Raw genomic sequence first — 19,966 nt, 5'->3', positions numbered from 1 at the left:
CCCTCCTTCCTACCTTGCCGATTACTGTAAACGGCAGCCCAGTACCGTCAACATTACACAGGTCACCCAGGCTTGCAAGCTAGGGGTCATCCCAGATTTCTTACACTCTCTCACCTCCTCATATCCAATCTGTTGCCAAGATCTGTCCATTTCCCCTTTATAACATCTTTTCAATATGCCCACTTCTCTCCTCTGGCACTGACAACACCCTGGTGCACACCCTCAGCACTTAACACCTGGGCTACTGCAAGAAGTTGGCCTCCCTGCCTCAAGTCTCCACTTCAGTTCTTCCTGCCCTCAGTAATCTTCCCAAAGCACACTTCTGCTGATGTCATCCTGCTCCTCATGCAATAAAATCCCATGGTTCCCAATCACCTCTCAGATCAAATGTAAAAGCCTTTGGTATTCAAAGCCCTTTCTAAACAGCCCTCTTTACCTTGACAATTTTATAAGACCTGACACTCACCCCTCACACACTATAAGATTCACTGACACTCCCCTCCTTCCTGGTTCTTACAGATGACATTAGTATCTCCCAACTCTTTTCCCTTTTCAGTGACTGTCCCCAGGACTGGAATATATCTGGTTCTCCCAGCTTCCCTGGCTTCCTTCAAGTCCCAAACACAATCCCACCTTCTATAGGAAGACTCTCCTAATCCCTCTTAATTTCAGTGCATTCCTTTGCAGGTTATTTCTAATCCATCTTGCTTTAACTTTCTTGTGCACAGTTGTTTGAATACCGCTCTCCAAATAAACCGTCTCCTTGAAAGCAAGGAACATCCTATTGCTTTCTTATTACCCTCAGCATTTAAAACCGTAGGAAACATTAAATCAATGCCAGCTGATGGACTGAGTGATTGAATAAGAACCTTAGAAGGTTATATGTGAAATTCAAGGGGCAGCTAGGTAGTGCAGTAAATAGAGCGCCAGTCCTGGAGTCAGGAGGACCTGAGTTCAAATCTGGTCTGACACACTTGACACTAACTGTGTGACCTTGGGCAAGTCACTTAACACTGAATGGGGTGTACTCAGTGAAGACTCCCCAAAAGTTGGAAGGGAAAGGTATGAACAGAGTCCCAGAGTCCCTGGAAGAATAGCAGAGCTCAGGACCCCCTTCCCTTATTTTTTTCTCTCTTTCCCTTTTTCATTAGTCTAGGATAATCCCTTTTTAAGTTCTTCTTTCCTGACTCACCTTTCTCTTGTAGTTATGTACTATTTTCTTTTCATATAGATAGATAGATAGATAGATAGATAGATAGATAGATAGATAGATAGATAGATAGATAATCATTTAATATCATATTTTAGCCAAGGTCTGGTTTAATCAAACTGCTCTGATTGATCTAAAAATGCATTTCCCTGTGTTAGCAACTTCAAAGACCAGAGGTGAGATTCCTCTTATCTTGGGACTTACTCCACATGCCAGCAAAACAGACATCCTGAGACTATAAAATGTAAATAGACCCTGCTCTGGTCCTTGTGTCAATTTGCATTTACAACCAAGGAACTTTGTTTCATGTATAGTTGGTAACAAATGGAAGTCATAAAGTGTGTGGCATGTCATCCTGACTTGGGATGATTCTGAAATGTATAAAAAGTCTTAAGATTCCTCTGTCCACCAGTCAGGAATTAATTCTTGACTCCTTGCGCAAGTTCTGCTAGCTTTGGGGAATAAACTCTGTAACTGTGTATCACTATTGGCTTGTCTCCCTTAACCTAACCTTATTAGAAGTCAACTATATATATTTTCCCCTCAGAATGTGAGCCCTGCTTCTCAGACAAACAGCAGGAGGTACAGCCTAGCGTGTAAGGATTTACCTCGGCCAATGGGAGCTGGATAAGATAGCTCCCGCTTCAGATATGTGAGCCTAATCCTTGTGAAAGGCCATTGGTCCCTTCTGATACTAATTCAGCCCATTGGCTACTTTCCCCAGTCCCTACAATTTCTAAGGTGACTTTGGTCATGGTATTATACCCCAGGGCCTTCTAGTGGCGCTTCTGCCCAATGTATTTAGCAGAACTATCTGTCAACCAAGCATGTTTTTGTCCTTGTGGGGTTAAGGTATCAAACCCCTGGTTCTACTGAACTGGTGAATTCGCTAATGGGGTCTGATGAATTACCGCATCATTGCTGGTATCTGTATGAACTATTTCCTTATGCAAACTAGGAGTTCCATTCTTCCCTGGTCTGGCCCTGTCTTGTGTATACCATTTCCATTTTATGATGCTGCCTTCCTGGGCCTGTCCAACTTTGTGGGAGTTAGGGGTTCCCATTATGCAACTCATTATAGGAATAGCAAGTAAGTAAAACTTCATGATTCAATGTTGTGTATTCTGTTTCAACCAAAGCCCAGTATGCAACCAATAACTGTTGCTCAAATGGGGTGTAATTCTCCCCAGCAGGTGGGAGTTTTCTGGACCAAAATCCTGGAGGAACATTCCTTGTTCCTTGTTTTTGCCATAGACTCCAATTAGCCTATCTTTCCTGTACTGATACTTGTAATTCTACAGGCCCCTTTTGTGTGGGCCAAAGGTCCAAGGCAGTTTGTATAGCCATTTTTGCTTCCTCAAAGGCTCTCTTTTCTTTTTCTCCCCATTCAAAAACATATTTCTTACAGGTCACTTTATATGAGGGTCTTAATAGTTGGCTCAAATGGGAAATATGTGCCCTCCAATATCCTAAGAGGCTTACAAACTATTGAGCCTCCCTTTTGGTGGTGGGGTGACAAAGTCCAGGATGTACTGATGCACTTCTGGCAATATCTCCCTATGACCTCGATTCCATTGTATACCCCAGAACTTAACAGATTGAGATGGTTCTTTGTAATGGTAATGAAATTTGAAGATCCCTAAGCTAAGAGGTACTTAGCACCTAGTTTTAAATTAAGCCTCTGCTAAAGAAACAGAAGGCATGAACCCCTGTTGCTGATGTAACAGGAAGGGGCTGAACAGGGAGGAGCTATACCTTATTTAAGGATGAGCACAAGCTGGACAGTCAGAACTTCTTGGGATAAGCTTCACAGCAGCAGAGCAGCTGCTGGGGGAGGGGGAGGGAGAGAGAGAGAGAATTTCTCTCAGAGAGCATCTGGAGGCTGGGCTGCTGCTGCTGGACTGGAACTTGCATGGAGAAAGTGATTTTGATGTTGATAAAGGGAAAATAATTTTAATTTTGAGAACGGAGCTGCTGTAGAATTTTGAGGGCCAGCTCGAGCCGCTGAGGACTTCCAACGGCTATCTGGAGCTGCCACAGGAAACACGACTGTGGTGTCGGTACTTTGTGTCTCTGTTAAATTTTCTCTTCCCAGGAACAGAAACTGTGAAGGACTTGAGGTGGACTGGATATTGTGAGCTTCAATACAGAGAAGAAACTGCATGGAGAGCTGGACAAGGAACTGGGAGCTGTCTGCCTTTGAATTTAGGTGGCAGACGGGGATGATAATTTTGTTCTATGACAATATTCCAGCTCCAGTACAATTTATTTTTGAATTCCCAAGGATATCTTGAGGTCTCCATTTGTAACATAAACATCCATCGCCTGAAAGATACTGATATTCTGATGGATATTTCCAGCCCCACCCCACCCCCCGTCATGTCTTGCTAATTATTCATTAGGTATCAATGTTTTACAACTTGCAGTGAAGAGTTCCTCAGTTTCTACACTTCCTTCAAAAGTCTGTGCTGATTGCCAAATGTGGGCTCCTGAAGCGTAATCTATCATTTCTTCTGACAACAACTTGATGTGGGATTCCCATCAGAAACCGTCTCCAATTCTATAACCAAACCCTGGTGACATGCATGTGGTCTGTGGCTCTCTGTACCCACATTGTTGGTTGAATTCCTGAGGAATGTCACCTTTGGAGCGCACCTGAACCCCATTCTTGGATCCTTGCTATTGTACAGGATTCCCCCAGAGAGTGAGCACTTTCAGATACACCGGACGTATGCAGTTGTGAATATCTATTGCTTTTTTTAAACTTTCTTTTAGTCTTCCTACGTTAAATCTTACACCTCTTTCTTCCAAAAGTATCTGTCAGTTTTAAACTTGTTTAATATGGGCTTTGAGAACATCCCTCAATCCTCTCTCTCCTTTTTAATGAGAAGCATAGTTATCTGTTTTTCTTTATTATGTACATTTTTGCTAGGAGGCTTGTAATGTATCTGTCCAAGTTTGCAGAAAAATAGGAAAAGGCCTTTCTATACTCAGCACTATCTAAGACAGTGGTTATTTTTAGAAGGCCACTTTCTGGGAGGGGGGGATGGGAATGAGGAAATACCCCCCTAAATTGGCAGGCAGAGGGTTTTAAGGGATGGGTAGATGACTCTGAGAGCTACAGGAACAGCTGTAGCTGAGGTGGTATTGGGGCTCCTGTGGTTATGGTCACACAGAACCAGTGCTGTGTGGAGCTCCAGCCAAGGTAGGCTTCCCCATAGAAAAGCCATCTAAGCATGCTCAGGAGGCACCTGAGACTTTGGTTTCACCCAGATAGACTTCTTTTAGGAGCAGAGAGAAGGGATTCTCACCAAAACACAAGGACTTGCTCATGGTCTTTAGCCAGAAGCTGCCTCCTGATTTTCCTATACCATAAGTGTTCAACTGGGGACTTCCCATCCATTAAGAAGGGATTTATTTGGTTTCCTTAAAGGGCATCAAGGAAATATTTTTCACTTGGAGGTTAAGTTACTGCTATCACTATGGATACTCCAAGGTCAAAGCAAACAGATACATATCAAAGTGGTTGGAGTAAGATATTCTGGAAGGTAAAGGAACTTGGATTACAACCAAGAATCAACTACACAGTAAAACTGAATATAATCTTCCAGGGGATGAAAGGGACATTCAATTAAATAGGAGACATTCAGACATTCCCTTTGAAAAGAACAGATCTAAAGAGAAAATTTGATTTTCAAATATATGACTCAAGAGCGGCATAGAAAAGTAAACAGGAAAGCAAAAATGTAATTTATTCAACATGGCTAAAGTGCTTCCCCCCCTACAAGGGAAGATGATACTTGTAATCCCTGAATCACCATTAGGGCAGTTAGGAAGAATATATATTGACAGAGGCTGTGGGTATAAACTGACTTCAATGGGATGAAATAAAAAATTAAGCGGTGAGAAGGAGGGCTACACTGGGAGAAGATGGAAGGGAGAGGAAGAATGGAGCAAATTACATCACATTTAAAGGTACAGAAGACCTATTACAATGGAAGGAAAGAAGGGAGAGGGCTGAGCATTGCTTGAACCTTACTCTCAACAGATCGGTCTCAAAGACAGAATAACATACTCATTGAGTTGGGGTTGGAAATCTGTCCTATATAGGGTGGATGACCAATGAAGGTGAAATTAAAACAGTGCTCAGGAGTTATTTTGCTCAATCATATGCCAGCAAAACTGACAATCTCTGTGAAATGGAAGAATACTTAGAAAAATTTAAACTGCCCATATTAACAGAAGAGGAAAGAGAATACTTAAATAACCCTATCTTAATAGAAGACAATGAACAAAGCATACATGAGCTCCCTAGTAGAAAACCCCCTAGAACCAGATAGATTTGAAAGGGAAATCTACTAAATATTTAAAAACTTTTCATCCCAATTCTATATAAACTATGTGAAACAGCAGGTGAAGAAGGGGTCCTATCAAATTCTTTTCATAGCACAAATGTGTTTTTGGTACCTAAACAATTACACAAACTAATACCTTATTGGTGGAGCTGTGAAATGACACTTGCATTTTGGAAAGTAATTTGGAATTATGCAAAGAAGGTAAGAAAAATGTCCAAAGCCTTTAAAATAAAGACTCCATTATACTCCAGTGAAGCCATTAAGAAGAAAAAAAAAAAGTCCCCATAGTTTTCAAAATTCTTATAACTGCACTTTTTGTGACAGTGATGAATTGGAAACAAAGTACACACTCATCACCTGGGGAAATGCTCAACAAGGTATTGAACATGAACATCATGCAATTCTACTACTGTGCTGCTGTAAGAAATGATATGTGTGATGGAGCACAGAGAAGTATGGAAAGATCTTTGTGAATACAAAATGAATTAAGGCAAGAAAACAATAGATATACATGGTAACTACAACAACTGAAGTGTAAAGAATGACACAAAAAATTAAAAGTACCTGCTAGAAAATGTTAAAGATCAAGTGGGACTGAAACGGATACATGAGAAGACAGCATCATCCTACCCTGTCCAGGAGGTGAGAGGTCCACAGGTGTCACACATCACACACCTTTTCCCCAATGCATCACTCACCTGTGCTGGCTCTTCCTTTTCTTCCTAGTCTGATAAGGCTTAGAACTTAAATTTTGCATAATAACTTTAATTTCCCCCACATAATCAGAGTGAATGTCTCCTCCTAATATGTTTTCTTTCTGCTGCCAAACTAGAGCATGGTAAAATATGCCCATAAGTACCCAGCTGGTATCTTAATACCTATGCCAGTGTTGTAAGTTCTAATCTCCTGAGGGTCTATCCACAAATCTTCCAAAGTATAGAGGTCATAGCCTGCAGATCCAGCTGTGCCTTGGAAAGGAGGCAGGGCTCTAGAGTCCAAGGCCCGCCATTGTATCATTTTTTAAGATTCTGTACACCCTGGGCACGTATTTGCAAGTTAGGAGTCATCATTTGGGATAAAGGTGTCCCATTCCCAAGAGGCCTATTGTTAAATTGTTGCAGTGCCTCAAATAAATTATCCTTCCAATGTTGATATGTGTTATTACCTAGTTTTTTTGGCTTTTCTTTTAATGATCCATTCATCATTTCTATGAGGCCTGCAGCCTGGTTATAATATGGTATATGATATATCCATTCTATATTATTTTTCTTACAATATATTTTTATTTCCTTACCTTTAAAATGAGAACCATCATCACTCTGTATTTGCATTGGAGGATCATAGTATAGAGTTATTATGTCCAAAGTTCCACAGGTATTATTTTGAGTGGCTCTTTTATATCGGCAGGCCACTAGCACTCCTGAGTAGGTGTCCACACAAGTACACACATATTGACACCCTTTGTATAAAGGAAGTGCTCCTATATAATCAGTTTGCCAAATTGGAGCAGGTAAGGTACCCCATGCCAGCTCTACAGTTACTGACCAGGGTACCTGTCTTTTCTTAAATAATTGATATAGTTCACATTTATCTACAACCTGTCTCAGAATAGAAAAGGGTAATGAGACACCTTGGTTCCATTCCCACCTTTGTGTGGCTTATGAACCGAGTTGTCCAGCAGTAAATATGTATCCATTTGTCCAGAGTTACATCATCATCGTTGATGGAGATGGGATCTGTCGTCTGAAGGTTTACTATCTTGGCTAGCTGATCCACATGATTGTTATAATCACACTCTTTGGTGTTCACCAAAGTATGAGCATCTATGTGAAAGACTGACACATTAGTATGCTGCACAATATCCCATAGATCTATCCACATTTGCTTTCCCCATACTTCCCTTCCATGTATCCCAATTCTTTTGCTGCCCGATGGGCAGCCAGGTAGCAAAACTGTTCGCTACAGGCCATGAATCTGTAAATATGTGACATTCCCCTTTTTCTTCTTGTTTCAGAGCCTGATAGACTGCTACTGATTCAGCACATTGGTTACTTCCCCCAGTCCCTACACTTTCTAAGGTAACTTTGGTCATGGGATTATATGCCATGGCCTTCCAGTTTTGGGCGTTTTTGCTCAATGTATTTAGCAGAACCATCTGTGAACCAAGCATATTGTTGTCCTTGTGGGGTTAAGGTATCAAACCCCTATTTCTATTGAACTGGTGAATTCGCTAATGGGATCTGATGAATTACTGCATCATTGCTGGTATCTATCTGAGCTATTTTCTCATGCAAAGTAGGAATTCCATTCTTCCCTGGTCTGGCCCTGTCTTATATATACCATTTCCATTTTATGATGCTGGCCTCCTAGGCCTGTCCAACTTTGTGAGAGTTAGGGGTTCCCATTATGCAATTCATTATAGGAATAGCAGGTCAGAGTAAAACTTCATGATTCAGTGTTATGTATGATGTTTCAACCAATGCCCTGTATGCAGCCAATAACTGTTGCTGAAATGGGGTATAATTTTCCCCAGCAGGTGGGAATTTCCTTGACCAAAATCCTAGAGGAATATTCCTGATTCCTTGTTTTTGCCATAGACTCCAATCAGCATATTTTTCCTGTACTGATACTTGTAATTCTACAGGCCTCTTGTACGGGCCAAAGTCCAAGGCAGTTTGTATAGCCATTTTTGGTTCCTCAAAGGCTCTCTTTTCTTTCTCCCCCACCCCCATTCAAAAACATATTTCTTACAGGTCACTCTATATATGTGGCTTAATATTTGGCTCATATGGGGAATATGTGCCCTACAATATCCAAAGAGGCTTACAAACTGTTGAGCCTGCCTTTTGGTGGTGGGGGTGACAAAGTCCAGGATCTCTTGGCGTTCTTTTGGCAATATCTCCCTGTGACCTTGATTCCATTGTATACCCCAAAATTTAACAGATTGAGATGGCCCTTGAATTTTTGCTGGATTGATTTCCCTCCCTTTTTCCTTCATATGAATTATCACTTCTTGTAATTTTTTTCTGTTATCATTTCACTGCCTCCTTGAATCATAATGTCCCCTATGTAATTCACCAATTGGACTCCAGATAGTTTTCCCTCATCCAGGTGCTCAGCTACAATTCTATGGCAAATAGTTGGGTTGTGCAAGTTGTAAGTTGCCTTGCCAAGTAAAATCTAATTGGTTCCATTTTGGGGAATTTATGGGAATAGGAAAGAAGGCATTTGCTAAATCAGTCACTGCATACCAATGTCCCATATAGGATTGAATCTTTTCAATCAAAGTGTTAGCATCTGGTACTGCAGCAAACAGAGGAGTAGTGACCTTGTTCAGTTGCCTGTAATCTACTGTCATCCTCCAAGTACCATCAGTTTTATGTAGGGGCAAAGTTGGATTATTCCAGTCTGAAGTCTTGGGGACTCAAACCCAAGCATCTACATATTCTTTAATGGTGGCAGTGATTTCATTCTGGCCCCCAGGTATCCAATATTGTCTCATGTGACCTTTTGCATTGGTTCTGGCAAATGAACCGAGGGCATATGTATTTTCCCTGCTAGAATGGCTGAGATACTTATCTTCCTAACAGCAAATTGATATTTTCCATCAGGTAAATGGAGGGTCATGCCCCTTAAAATATCTTTTCCAATTTTATATTCAGTTATAGGAACAATAACTACAGAATATTCCCATTTAGGCAATTGTCCTATTTTCATCAGTATTATGATTTCTTTGGCTAGAGTTTCTCTCCCCCTAATCCAGTAATAGTGATAGGAGTACCATGTTTATACTTATGAGGATTTCCATAGATAAGCAAGGCCTCTGCTCTGGTATCCTTTAGGGCTTTGGTGACAGTAGTGGAGCCATTCTTCCAATATATAATCAAGTCAATGTGAGGTCTGTAATCCCTTGGCCTAACTTCTAATGTGGAGGCTTGGACTTCATCGAAGTCCAGGGAAGGGTAAAGGCTGGGAGGAGCAGAGGGAGTGACCTTGATCTCCCTATTTCTACTTTCCCCTTCTTTCTTGTCCTTATGCATCCTATAGAACTCATAAGTTGGGAGGCCACCAATAACTTCCTTATCTACCCTAGCTCGTACAATGTGGTGAACAGACCTTTCTTACTCATTCGGTTATTACTATTACTGTTCCTGGGGTCCTTTTTTATTTGAAAGTTACTTTCCTTCCCTCTAAAGTTTTTATTTACTATTTCCCAGATCACTTAATTGGTATATTTTGTCCAGCACCTCTGCCAAAGGCTTCCCTCACTCACTTAGGAGAAGAGTCATGATTAGATTCTTATAAGCAGGAGGGGCAGTTTTCACCAAGGTATTCCTATGAAGAGCTCCTACTGGGATATATATATATATATATATATACATATATATATGATATATATCAGCTCCCCCTACCATGATAGCAATTTTCATAGCTTCTTCCTTCAATTTTTGTATTCCATTCTTAAGTGAATACCATGGACATTCCGCCTAGGCCACATTGAATCAGAAGTCTAATAAGGTCGTATCCAGAGGGGGTCCTGGAATCATGCCATGTTCTCTATTTGCTTGCTATACAAAAGGGTTACTACTAACTCCAATAAATTTTATACAGTCTTTTGTGTCTAGCCTGCTCTGCTATCAATTATATCTACTAACCAAGCAATGAGGGGCTCCCCCGGTCTTTGTGTAAATCTACTTAAGTCAGTAATTTCCTGTTAAATAAAATCCTCAGTAACTTCCTTAAATACTTGGTTCCCTCCCTGCAGTTCCTCTCTCTTTCTCCTTGTAAATGGGCAGGTTTTCACCTCATCATCAGGGTATTTTCTCTCATGGTCCTTCCATGCTTCATCATCTAACATACTGTCATCCTCAGTATCATCCCAAATATCTCCATCCCATTTGTCTGGATCCCAATCGGCAGTGGCAGTAGCTGTGACTGCATGCACTTTCTTTTTATTAATTTTTCCTTCCTTCTTCTATTTAAACTGTGCCACACTTATTGCTGCCTTCTCTGCCACATTCTGATAGTTATGCACCTGGTCCCCCACAATGAAATTTTGACAATGCAAAATGGACAACTTGCTTTGTAACTCAGCCAATTCTTTTTCCAACATAAGTTTATCATCTACTACTTTATTCCTTGCCTCCCCCATTTTGCTATATGCAGTTAGCAATACTCAGCCCCTCCTACAAATTCCTGCCATCTCCTTCCCTTTTTCAGGAGCTGAGTTGAGTGTGGCCACACCCCAATCCACCCCCAGGGGCGGGCCCAGAAGGGGAGAGGGGCGGGGCAAAGGCGGGGCCCCAGAGGAAGGGGGGAGGGGATAGGCGGAGGGGTGGGGAAGGGGGGAGGGAAGGGAAGGGAAGGGCGGGGCGTCCACAAAGTTGACCTCCTGCTAGGCAGGGTCCCCTGGTCTGGCAAAAGAATATAATGGAATATTATTCTACCATAAGCCATGATGAAAAGACAGTTCCAGAAGAAAATGGGCATACAATTATATTGGGATGAAGAGAGAAAAGGGCAGAACAAAAGCAATTTACACAACATTAAAGGAAAAAAAAGGTTTTGAAAACTATTGGAATTCTAATTAATGTAATGATGAAACTTGAGTTCAGAGGACTGCAGATGGATCACTCCAGCCACCCATCTCTCTTCTGACAGAGGTTATAGACTAAAATCCAGAAAGATGCACATCTGGACTGGGTCAGAAGGAGAATTTGTCTTTCTGGGGGCTGAGTACTTATTGGGAGGGTTCTTTTATTTTTGTAGTTATAGACTTTGAAATTGAATTTCCTAAAAGGTTTTCAAAATCGGTCTGCAAGAGCCAGTACAACGGGCTACACCACAGACTGGCTCTTTCTGCACCCAGGTCCGTGAGGGAGGGGACAAGGCAGAGGCAGGAATGCCTACCAGGGATGCCCTTGTCCCAGGGCTGACCCCTGCAGGACCAAGGAATGACCTGCGCCCCGCTGTGACCCAGGGGACGGGCTCCAGACTGCAAGAAGACAGGACGTTTTCACACAGGGCCAGGGGGGTGCGGGAAGGGCAGGGCGCGCTTGTGGAAACACGGGGTCTGTGCTGCTCACGGGGCTGGGGGGTCGGAGGCCCGGGGGAGGTGGGGGTGGGGGAAGGGAGATAAAGAGAAGGGGGTGACTGACACACGCCCTTGTCCCTCTGCCCGCCTGTGTCCGCGGAAACGGGGCGTCCTTGGGGTCGGGAATGGAGAGAAACGCACAGGGAGGAGACAGGAAACAAACGGGAGGAGGGGAGGGGGCTGCTCTCCCCAACCCGACGCCCCAGGACCAGGGGGACCCAAAGAACCACTAGGCCCCCCCTTCTGGACTCAGCCCCGGACACCTGAGCCTGGGGGGGAGGGACCCCACAAGGTCTCTGTGCGGCCCCGCCCCTCCCACACTCAGGCATGCGCAGGAAGCCAGACCTGGGGACTGGGGGAGTCTGAGCTGCCCCGGAATAAAGTGGGGTACGGGGGGGCGGTGTGAGGACGCTCAGCAGGACAGGGACCTCTTAAGCTGGGCAGGGATTCGCCCGACCCTGCTGTGAGGTCACATCCGGAGGCGGGCCTTACCCCTTACAATGGGACACAGGAAGTGACCATGGGGAAGGCGGGCCTAACCCCAGGATGCTGAAGAGGGAGGGCCCTGTGGCCTCAGTCCGGGCATCTGACTGGCCTTGTGGCCCCTGGCTGGGCCAGAGAGGGCCAAGGCCCTGCTGCCCTCGGTCCTCAGGGCACGGTCTAGGGTCAGTCAGCCAGGGGAGGCCAGGGTTTCTTTCCACCTGGAGGCGGGCCCAGGCGAGGATGGGGCGGAAGACAGTCCCAGTGACGCCACATGCCCCGGAAACAGACCCTGGTGACCCCAGTAGATGCAGTATGGGAAGTGGGGGCACCTGGGAATGAGGCTGTGGAGGCGGAGCTCAGGAGCAGAGGTGGGCGGGGCCACGCCCCAATCCGCCCCCAGGGACGGGTCCAGGAGGAGGGAGGGGCGGGGCCCCAGAGGGAGGAGGGGGAAGGGGAGGAGAAGGAGGAGGAGGGAGGGAGGGAGAGAGGGAGGGGTGGGGCGGAGGGAGGAGGAAGGGGAGGGGGGAGGGAGGGACGGGGGAGGAGGAGGAGAAGAAGGAGGGCGGGGTAAAGGGCGGGGCTTCCACGAAACTGACCTCCTGGTAGGAGGGTCCCCTGGTCTGTGTACGCCCCTTCCTCAGCAACAGACAGGGAGGACAGAGGCAGAAGGAAGGTGGCAGGCGGCCCCACACGGGGCTGGGAAAGAAGCCCCTGCAGAGAGGAGAGACTCTGATCCTCAGCATGGGGTCACACGTGCCATGGGGACCCCGGCGGCTGCTTGAACCCAGGAGACCAGGGACCCAACCCCGCCATGGGCTGACCTGTGATGTTTGATGCGGGAGAGTGACACGCCAGAATCACACACGGCAGAGGAGGAAACCGGGGAAATGCCTAGAAACGCGTCTGTCCTAGGGTGTGCCAGCAGCGCTGAGAGAGGGTCACACGTGTGCAACCATAGAACCCCTCATGGCCAGGACACAGGACAGAGAATGAAAATAGCCCCTTCCCAGGAAAAGAAATGGAACAGGGGGTCACCGATCTTCCAGATGTGGGGAACCCCAGGAACAGAGGGATTTACACATGAATGCTGTCACACACCTACATTGCAGCTGTCTGCAGTTGTATGGAACCTGTTTGCATACACAGGAAAAGGAGAGGTACTGCCAAACACCTTCTGTGAATCACATCTGACCCTAACTGCTGAAGGCAGAGACAGGAAATTCAGAGAAAGAAAACCACCATACAGGGTGTCACAGCTGGTGGGACCATAGAACAGACTGTCCCAAGTGGAGGGGCACTAGCCCTCCCCCGTCCTCCCTGGCTGCCAGGGCTCTGTCCCCTGGACCAGGCTACCTCCCATGTATAAGGCAGGAGAAGGAAGCAAAGGGCAGGGAAGGGGCATCAGGATGAGGAGAACAGCTCCCATCTCTGTAGCACTGGAGGGTCTACAATGTAACAAAAACCTTTGTGAGGCAGAAGGCACAGGTATTATGGTCCCCATTTTATACAGGACTACATGGAGTAAGCAGAGACTGAGGTCTCAATTCCAGCTCAGATACTAGCTGTGTTCCTTGTATGAGGGGAGAAATGAGGAGCTCACATGTATGTGGTCCTTCAAAAGTTGGCAAAGGTCTCTACAGACCTTCTCTCACTGGGGCTTCACAGAAACCCACCAAGGGAACTGCTGCTGTATCATTAGCTCTATGTTACAAGTAAGGAAGCTGCAGCCCAGAGAGGTCAAGGGCCTGGCCTGTGGTCACACAACTAAGAAGTCCCTGAGGTGGGATTCAGACACACCTTCCTTCTGACCTCAGGTGCCCTGAACTTTCTGATTTCCCACACTGGCTCAGGAATACCAAAGCTTGTCAATATCCTGTCACAACAGTGGCATACCCCCTAAGGTTCAGAAGGAGCTGAGGCTGATAAGAAAATTAAGGATTTGCACAAAAGTCTTCTTATGTCTATCGTGGAGAAAGGAAGAACAAGAAAGACCAAGACCTCAGCCCAGGATGAATAGGAGGGTGATAATTAATGGAAGATGCAGAGGTTACTCCTGGACTCTTCTTCCATTTTCTCTGCCCAGGAATGTGGCCTCTGGTCAGGGAAGCATAGAACAAAAATGGCCCATGAAGGGCAGCAAAGAGAGTCAAGGGAGGGGATGGTAAGAGAGTGCACAGCTGCCCTTGATGAGGTCAGGTCACTTGGCCCAGGTGAACTCCACCCCACAATTAGGGAGAGCACTGGCAGGTGTGAGCTGCTGTCAGAGGGGAGGGTGGGGTGAGGGAGATGCCAGGGAAGGAAGAAGAGACAGCAGGAACCCCCTGTAATAGTAATGTAATTTAAAGATTCCCCTGTATTGGCTTGGTTTTTGGTTTGATTGTGTTAAAACCCAGAGCTTGTTAATCCCACTTGTGGGATGGACTTGTTGATGTGAAAAGAGAGGGCTGAAGTGGGAGGAGCTGGTGATGTAAATTTAGAGAGACACAAGACAAGAGACAGGCAGAAGAACTTTTTGGAAGCAGCAGCATCTTGCAAGCAGAGAAAGACTGAGAGGATTGCTGAGGGCCACTTTGAATTGCCCAGGACTTTTGAGAGCTGCCACCCAGAGCTGCCAAGGACTGAGGAAACATGGCTGTTATGCTGGTACTTTGTCTGTCTGTTTTGATGTTGTTTTGCCAGATTTGTCCACTGGTGAAGGACAGTCCTGTTGTTGCAGAAGATTTGGAACCTTGCTGTTGGTTCAGAGCTACTGAGACTGTTCTGCAGACAGAGAGTGAATACTGTCCACTGGTGAAGGACAGTGCTGTTGTTGCAGAATTCTTGGAACCTTGCTGTTGGTTCAGAAGCCCTGAAGAAGGATTTTCTTGTTGTATGTTTACAGAAATCCTGGAAGGAGGTTTTGCTAATGTTTTCAGGGGTCCTAGGACTGTTCTGCAGACAGAGAATGAATTAATGAAGAGACTGGCAATGTATCTTGTGGCCTTGCTAAGCTCTGTCTCCCCAGGAACAAAGATTGCTGAGAACTTGCCTCGTGTCAAGATGAAGAAAAGACCTCCATTTGGGTATTAGATGCTGTGCTTAAGCTTGTTGTAACTCTGGGGTAGATTCAATTGTGATCCAAGGGTGGGGAACTTTTGACCTTTTTGTGCTCTGTGATTGAACAAATGAATGTACTTTACTTATGATTGGAAACTAATCTCCATTTGAGAAGAGGGGCTTGGTGATTGACTAAATGAATGTACTGTCCAGGGGTTGAATAGTACTTGGAAATTATTGAAATATACTTGATGAATGCTGTATTTTGATTTTATCTGTGCTTAATTTGTCACTGAATAAAATGGAGAGCTGCTGTGCTGGTATTTTGAACCTTGGAAGTTGCCTTTGCTTGGCATCACACCCCCTCATTTTATGTTTCTGGGAACTGACGCCCAGAACTGGGAGGTGGCCTGTACAGTGTTACACTGGTGCCAGAACCCAGGTTCAAATTCAGGTCCGGTTACTGCCACTTCAGCACCCTCTCACCCTCAGGTTCAGCCAACTCCAGTGGCTCCCCAGTACTTCTGGGATCAAATACAGACACCTCTGTTTGTCATTTAAAACTCTTTCAACCCTGCCTACATCCAACCTGTGTAGCCTTTGCATCCCTTTGTACTACTCAATGATAATGCGATTAATCAATAACATTTATTAAGTGCCTACAGTGTGCCAGGACCTGTGCTAAGTGCTACGGATAGAAAATGAAGTGAAAGATCATCGCTGCCCTTAAAGAGCTCCAGATCTCAGAGGGGAGACAACAAAACAATGCATAGAAAGAAGCTATGTACAGAACAAATAGGAAAGAATTAACCAAGGGAAGACCCTAGAGTTAAGAGGGATTAGCAAAGGCTTCTTACAGAAGATGGGATTTTAGTTGGACTTATTGAAAGCTGGTAGACAGAGATGACAAAGAAGGGCATTCCAAGCATGAAGAACAGCCAGAGAAAATGCTGGGAGCTGAGGGATGGAGCGTCCTGCCTGTGGAATGGGGAGAAGGCCAGTGTCCCTAGCTCAAAGACTAAGGTTGAAGAAGACTGGAAAAGTAGGACAGGGCTGTTCCCCTCCAGGAGCTCCATTCAGCAAGTTCTGCCTGCTTCCTGTTCCTCACATGGGACACTGCCTTTCCCATCTCCATATCTTTGCAAAGGCTGTCCTCCATGACTGGTACAAAGTAGGCACTTAAGAAAATGCCTGTTGACCAATTATTTGCCACCGAGGAACATAGCACAGATATACACCAGACATCTGAGAATGTTGGTTGTGCCTGAAAAGAGAAAGATGGCTTTGTTCAAAATTGAGTGTATCAGTTGCAGAGGGATGGGGAACATGGTTCAGGGGCAAAGAGACAAATTAAAAGCCTGAGAGACAGTTTCTGGGTAAGTAATGATTTATTCATTAGCCTAGCTGATAATCAGTAAATTCATGGTCAGTGATCTCTCTCCATAACCAAATACAAAACCATGGAGATCATTGAATGCTTAAATACCTTTAAAGAGCAGGTGACCCTGACAGGAGAAAATCAGCCCTGATTGGTGAACAATTAATGAGGAGGTGGGCTCAAAGTCTCCAGGTCCTTCTGCTGAGAACATGGCTTGATCATGAGACTCAGCCACCTCCAGCAATCTGGATTCTACCAAGTCCACTCTGGTTGGCTTTCTCCATTAGCTGGGTTACCCCCAACCACAGTGGGGGAGAGGGAGCTACAAGGACATAGACTTAATGCTTTAGGGCTAGATTACATTGTGTCTAGGCACCTAGATTACATTCTGCTTACACTCTAAACAAAAGTAAGGTCTTCTAGTTGGTTGGGGGACTGCGCAAGATTGAGGAGCACGTTCCCTGAGGATTTGAAATTTTCCTTTCTGAGCAATGTGCTTCAGATGTGCTGTCTTACTGTGGCTAGTCCATGAATAAGGAAATAGGGAGAAAAGCCTTAATCCTAATTTAATATTTGGTTATTAATATCATAGAAAAAGATTTCTATCACCAAGAAGACAAGATTTGGAAGTAGGAAAGCCATATTTGAATCCAACCCAGTAAGGGCAATGACTACAGCTATAGCTTTGCTGTCTGATTGTGTATATTCCCAGGGTTATTGGTTGTTGGGTCTTTTTTTACTAGCCCTGGACAGGTCTGTTACATGGTGCTGTGGGTAAATCACCGGGATTGGAGACAGATAGATCTGAGTTCAAGTCTGGCCTTAGAAACATACTATGTGACCCTCAGCAAGGCACTTAACCCTGTTTCCCTCAGTTCCTCATCTGTCAAACGAGCTGCAGGAGGCAATGGTGAACCACTGCAGTATCTTTGCCAAGAAAACCCAAAATGGTGTCAGGAAAAGTAAGACAGGACTAAAGAACAAGGATAATTGTTTTTATAATCACTGATCTTTAGCAGAGGTTGAGTTTTGCTACTAATGATCACTAATCCCAAATGCCTTTCTTTCCTCCTTCCCTCCTCCATAATTATGCTTGAGGTACTTGACCTCTTTTTAAATACTTGTATTGATGTTTTCTGTTTCATATATCTCCAGGATATCCCATGTATCCCTCCCTCTCCCCATCCTTGAGAGCCATGCCATATGACAAATAGTATTTCTTTCTTTAGGAAGAAAAGGAAGAGCCAGCACAGGTGAGTGATGCATTGGGGAAAAGGTGTGTGATGTGTGACACCTGTGGACCTCTCACCTCCTGGACAGGGTAGGATGATGCTGTCTTCTCATGTATCCGTTTCAGTCCCACTTGATCTTTAACATTTTCTAGCAGGTACTTTTAATTTTTTGTGTCATTCTTTACACTTCAGTTGTTGTAGTTACCATGTATATCTATTGTTTTCTTGCCTTAATTCATTTTGTATTCACAAAGATCTTTCCATACTTCTCTGTGCTCCATCACACATATCATTTCTTACAGCAGCACAGTAGTAGAATTGCATGATGTTCATGTTCAATACCTTGTTGAGCATTTCCCCAGGTGATGAGTGTGTACTTTGTTTCCAATTCATCACTGTCACAAAAAGTGCAGTTATAAGAATTTTGAAAACTATGGGGACTTTTTTTTTTCTTCTTAATGGCTTCACTGGAGTATAATGGAGTCTTTATTTTAAAGGCTTTGGACATTTTTCTTACCTTCTTTGCATAATTCCAAATTACTTTCCAAAATGCAAGTGTCATTTCACAGCTCCACCAATAAGGTATTAGTTTGTGTAATTGTTTAGGTACCAAAAACACATTTGTGCTATGAAAAGAATTTGATAGGACCCCTTCTTCACCTGCTGTTTCACATAGTTTATATAGAATTGGGATGAAAAGTTTTTAAATATTTAGTAGATTTCCCTTTCAAATCTATCTGGTTCTAGGGGGTTTTCTACTAGGGAGCTCATGTATGCTTTGTTCATTGTCTTCTATTAAGATAGGGTTATTTAAGTATTCTCTTTCCTCTTCTGTTAATATGGGCAGTTTAAATTTTTCTAAGTATTCTTCCATTTCACAGAGATTGTCAGTTTTGCTGGCATATGATTGAGCAAAATAACTCCTGAGCACTGTTTTAATTTCACCTTCATTGGTCATCCACCCTATATAGGACAGATTTCCAACCCCAACTCAATGAGTATGTTATTCTGTCTTTGAGACCGATCTGTTGAGAGTAAGGTTCAAGCAATGCTCAGCCCTCTCCCTTCTTTCCTTCCATTGTAATAGGTCTTCTGTACCTTTAAATGTGATGTAATTTGCTCCATTCTTCCTCTCCCTTCCATCTTCTCCCAGTGTAGCCCTCCTTCTCACCGCTTAATTTTTTATTTCATCCCATTGAAGTCAGTTTATACCCACAGCCTCTGTCAATATATATTCTTCCTAACTGCCCTAATGGTGATTCAGGGATTACAAGTATCATCTTCCCTTGTAGGGGGGGAAGCACTTTAGCCATGTTGAATAAATTACATTTTTGCTTTCCTGTTTACTTTTCTATGCCGCTCTTGAGTCATATATTTGAAAATCAAATTTTCTCTTTAGATCTGTTCTTTTCAAAGGGAATGTCTGAATGTCTCCTATTTAATTGAATGTCCCTTTCATCCCCTGGAAGATTATATTCAGTTTTACTGTGTAGTTGATTCTTGGTTGTAATCCAAGTTCCTTTACCTTCCAGAATATCTTACTCCAACCACTTTGATATGTATCTGTTTGCTTTGACCTTGGAGTATCCATAGTGATAGCAGTAACTTAACCTCCAAGTGAAAAATATTTCCTTGATGCCCTTTAAGGAAACCAAATAAATCCCTTCTTAATGGATGGGAAGTCCCCAGTTGAACACTTATGGTATAGGAAAATCAGGAGGCAGCTTCTGGCTAAAGACCATGAGCAAGTCCTTGTGTTTTGGTGAGAATCCCTTCTCTCTGCTCCTAAAAGAAGTCTATCTGGGTGAAACCAAAGTCTCAGGTGCCTCCTGAGCATGCTTAGATGGCTTTTCTATGGGGAAGCCTACCTTGGCTGGAGCTCCACACAGCACTGGTTCTGTGTGACCATAACCACAGGAGCCCCAATACCACCTCAGCTACAGCTGTTCCTGTAGCTCTCAGAGTCATCTACCCATCCCTTAAAACCCTCTGCCTGCCAATTTAGGGGGGTATTTCCTCATTCCCATCCCCCCCTCCCAGAAAGTGGCCTTCTAAAAATAACCACTGTCTTAGATAGTGCTGAGTATAGAAAGGCCTTTTCCTATTTTTCTGCAAACTTGGACAGATACATTACAAGCCTCCTAGCAAAAATGTACATAATAAAGAAAAACAGATAAC

The sequence above is a fragment of the Petaurus breviceps genome, unplaced genomic scaffold, assembly GCF_028583685.1.
Source record: "Petaurus breviceps papuanus isolate PSGF00001 unplaced genomic scaffold, PetGlider_PUasm1.0 89190, whole genome shotgun sequence".
Taxonomy (NCBI): domain Eukaryota; kingdom Metazoa; phylum Chordata; class Mammalia; order Diprotodontia; family Petauridae; genus Petaurus; species Petaurus breviceps.
Note: the sequence above shows the minus strand (reverse complement) of the source record.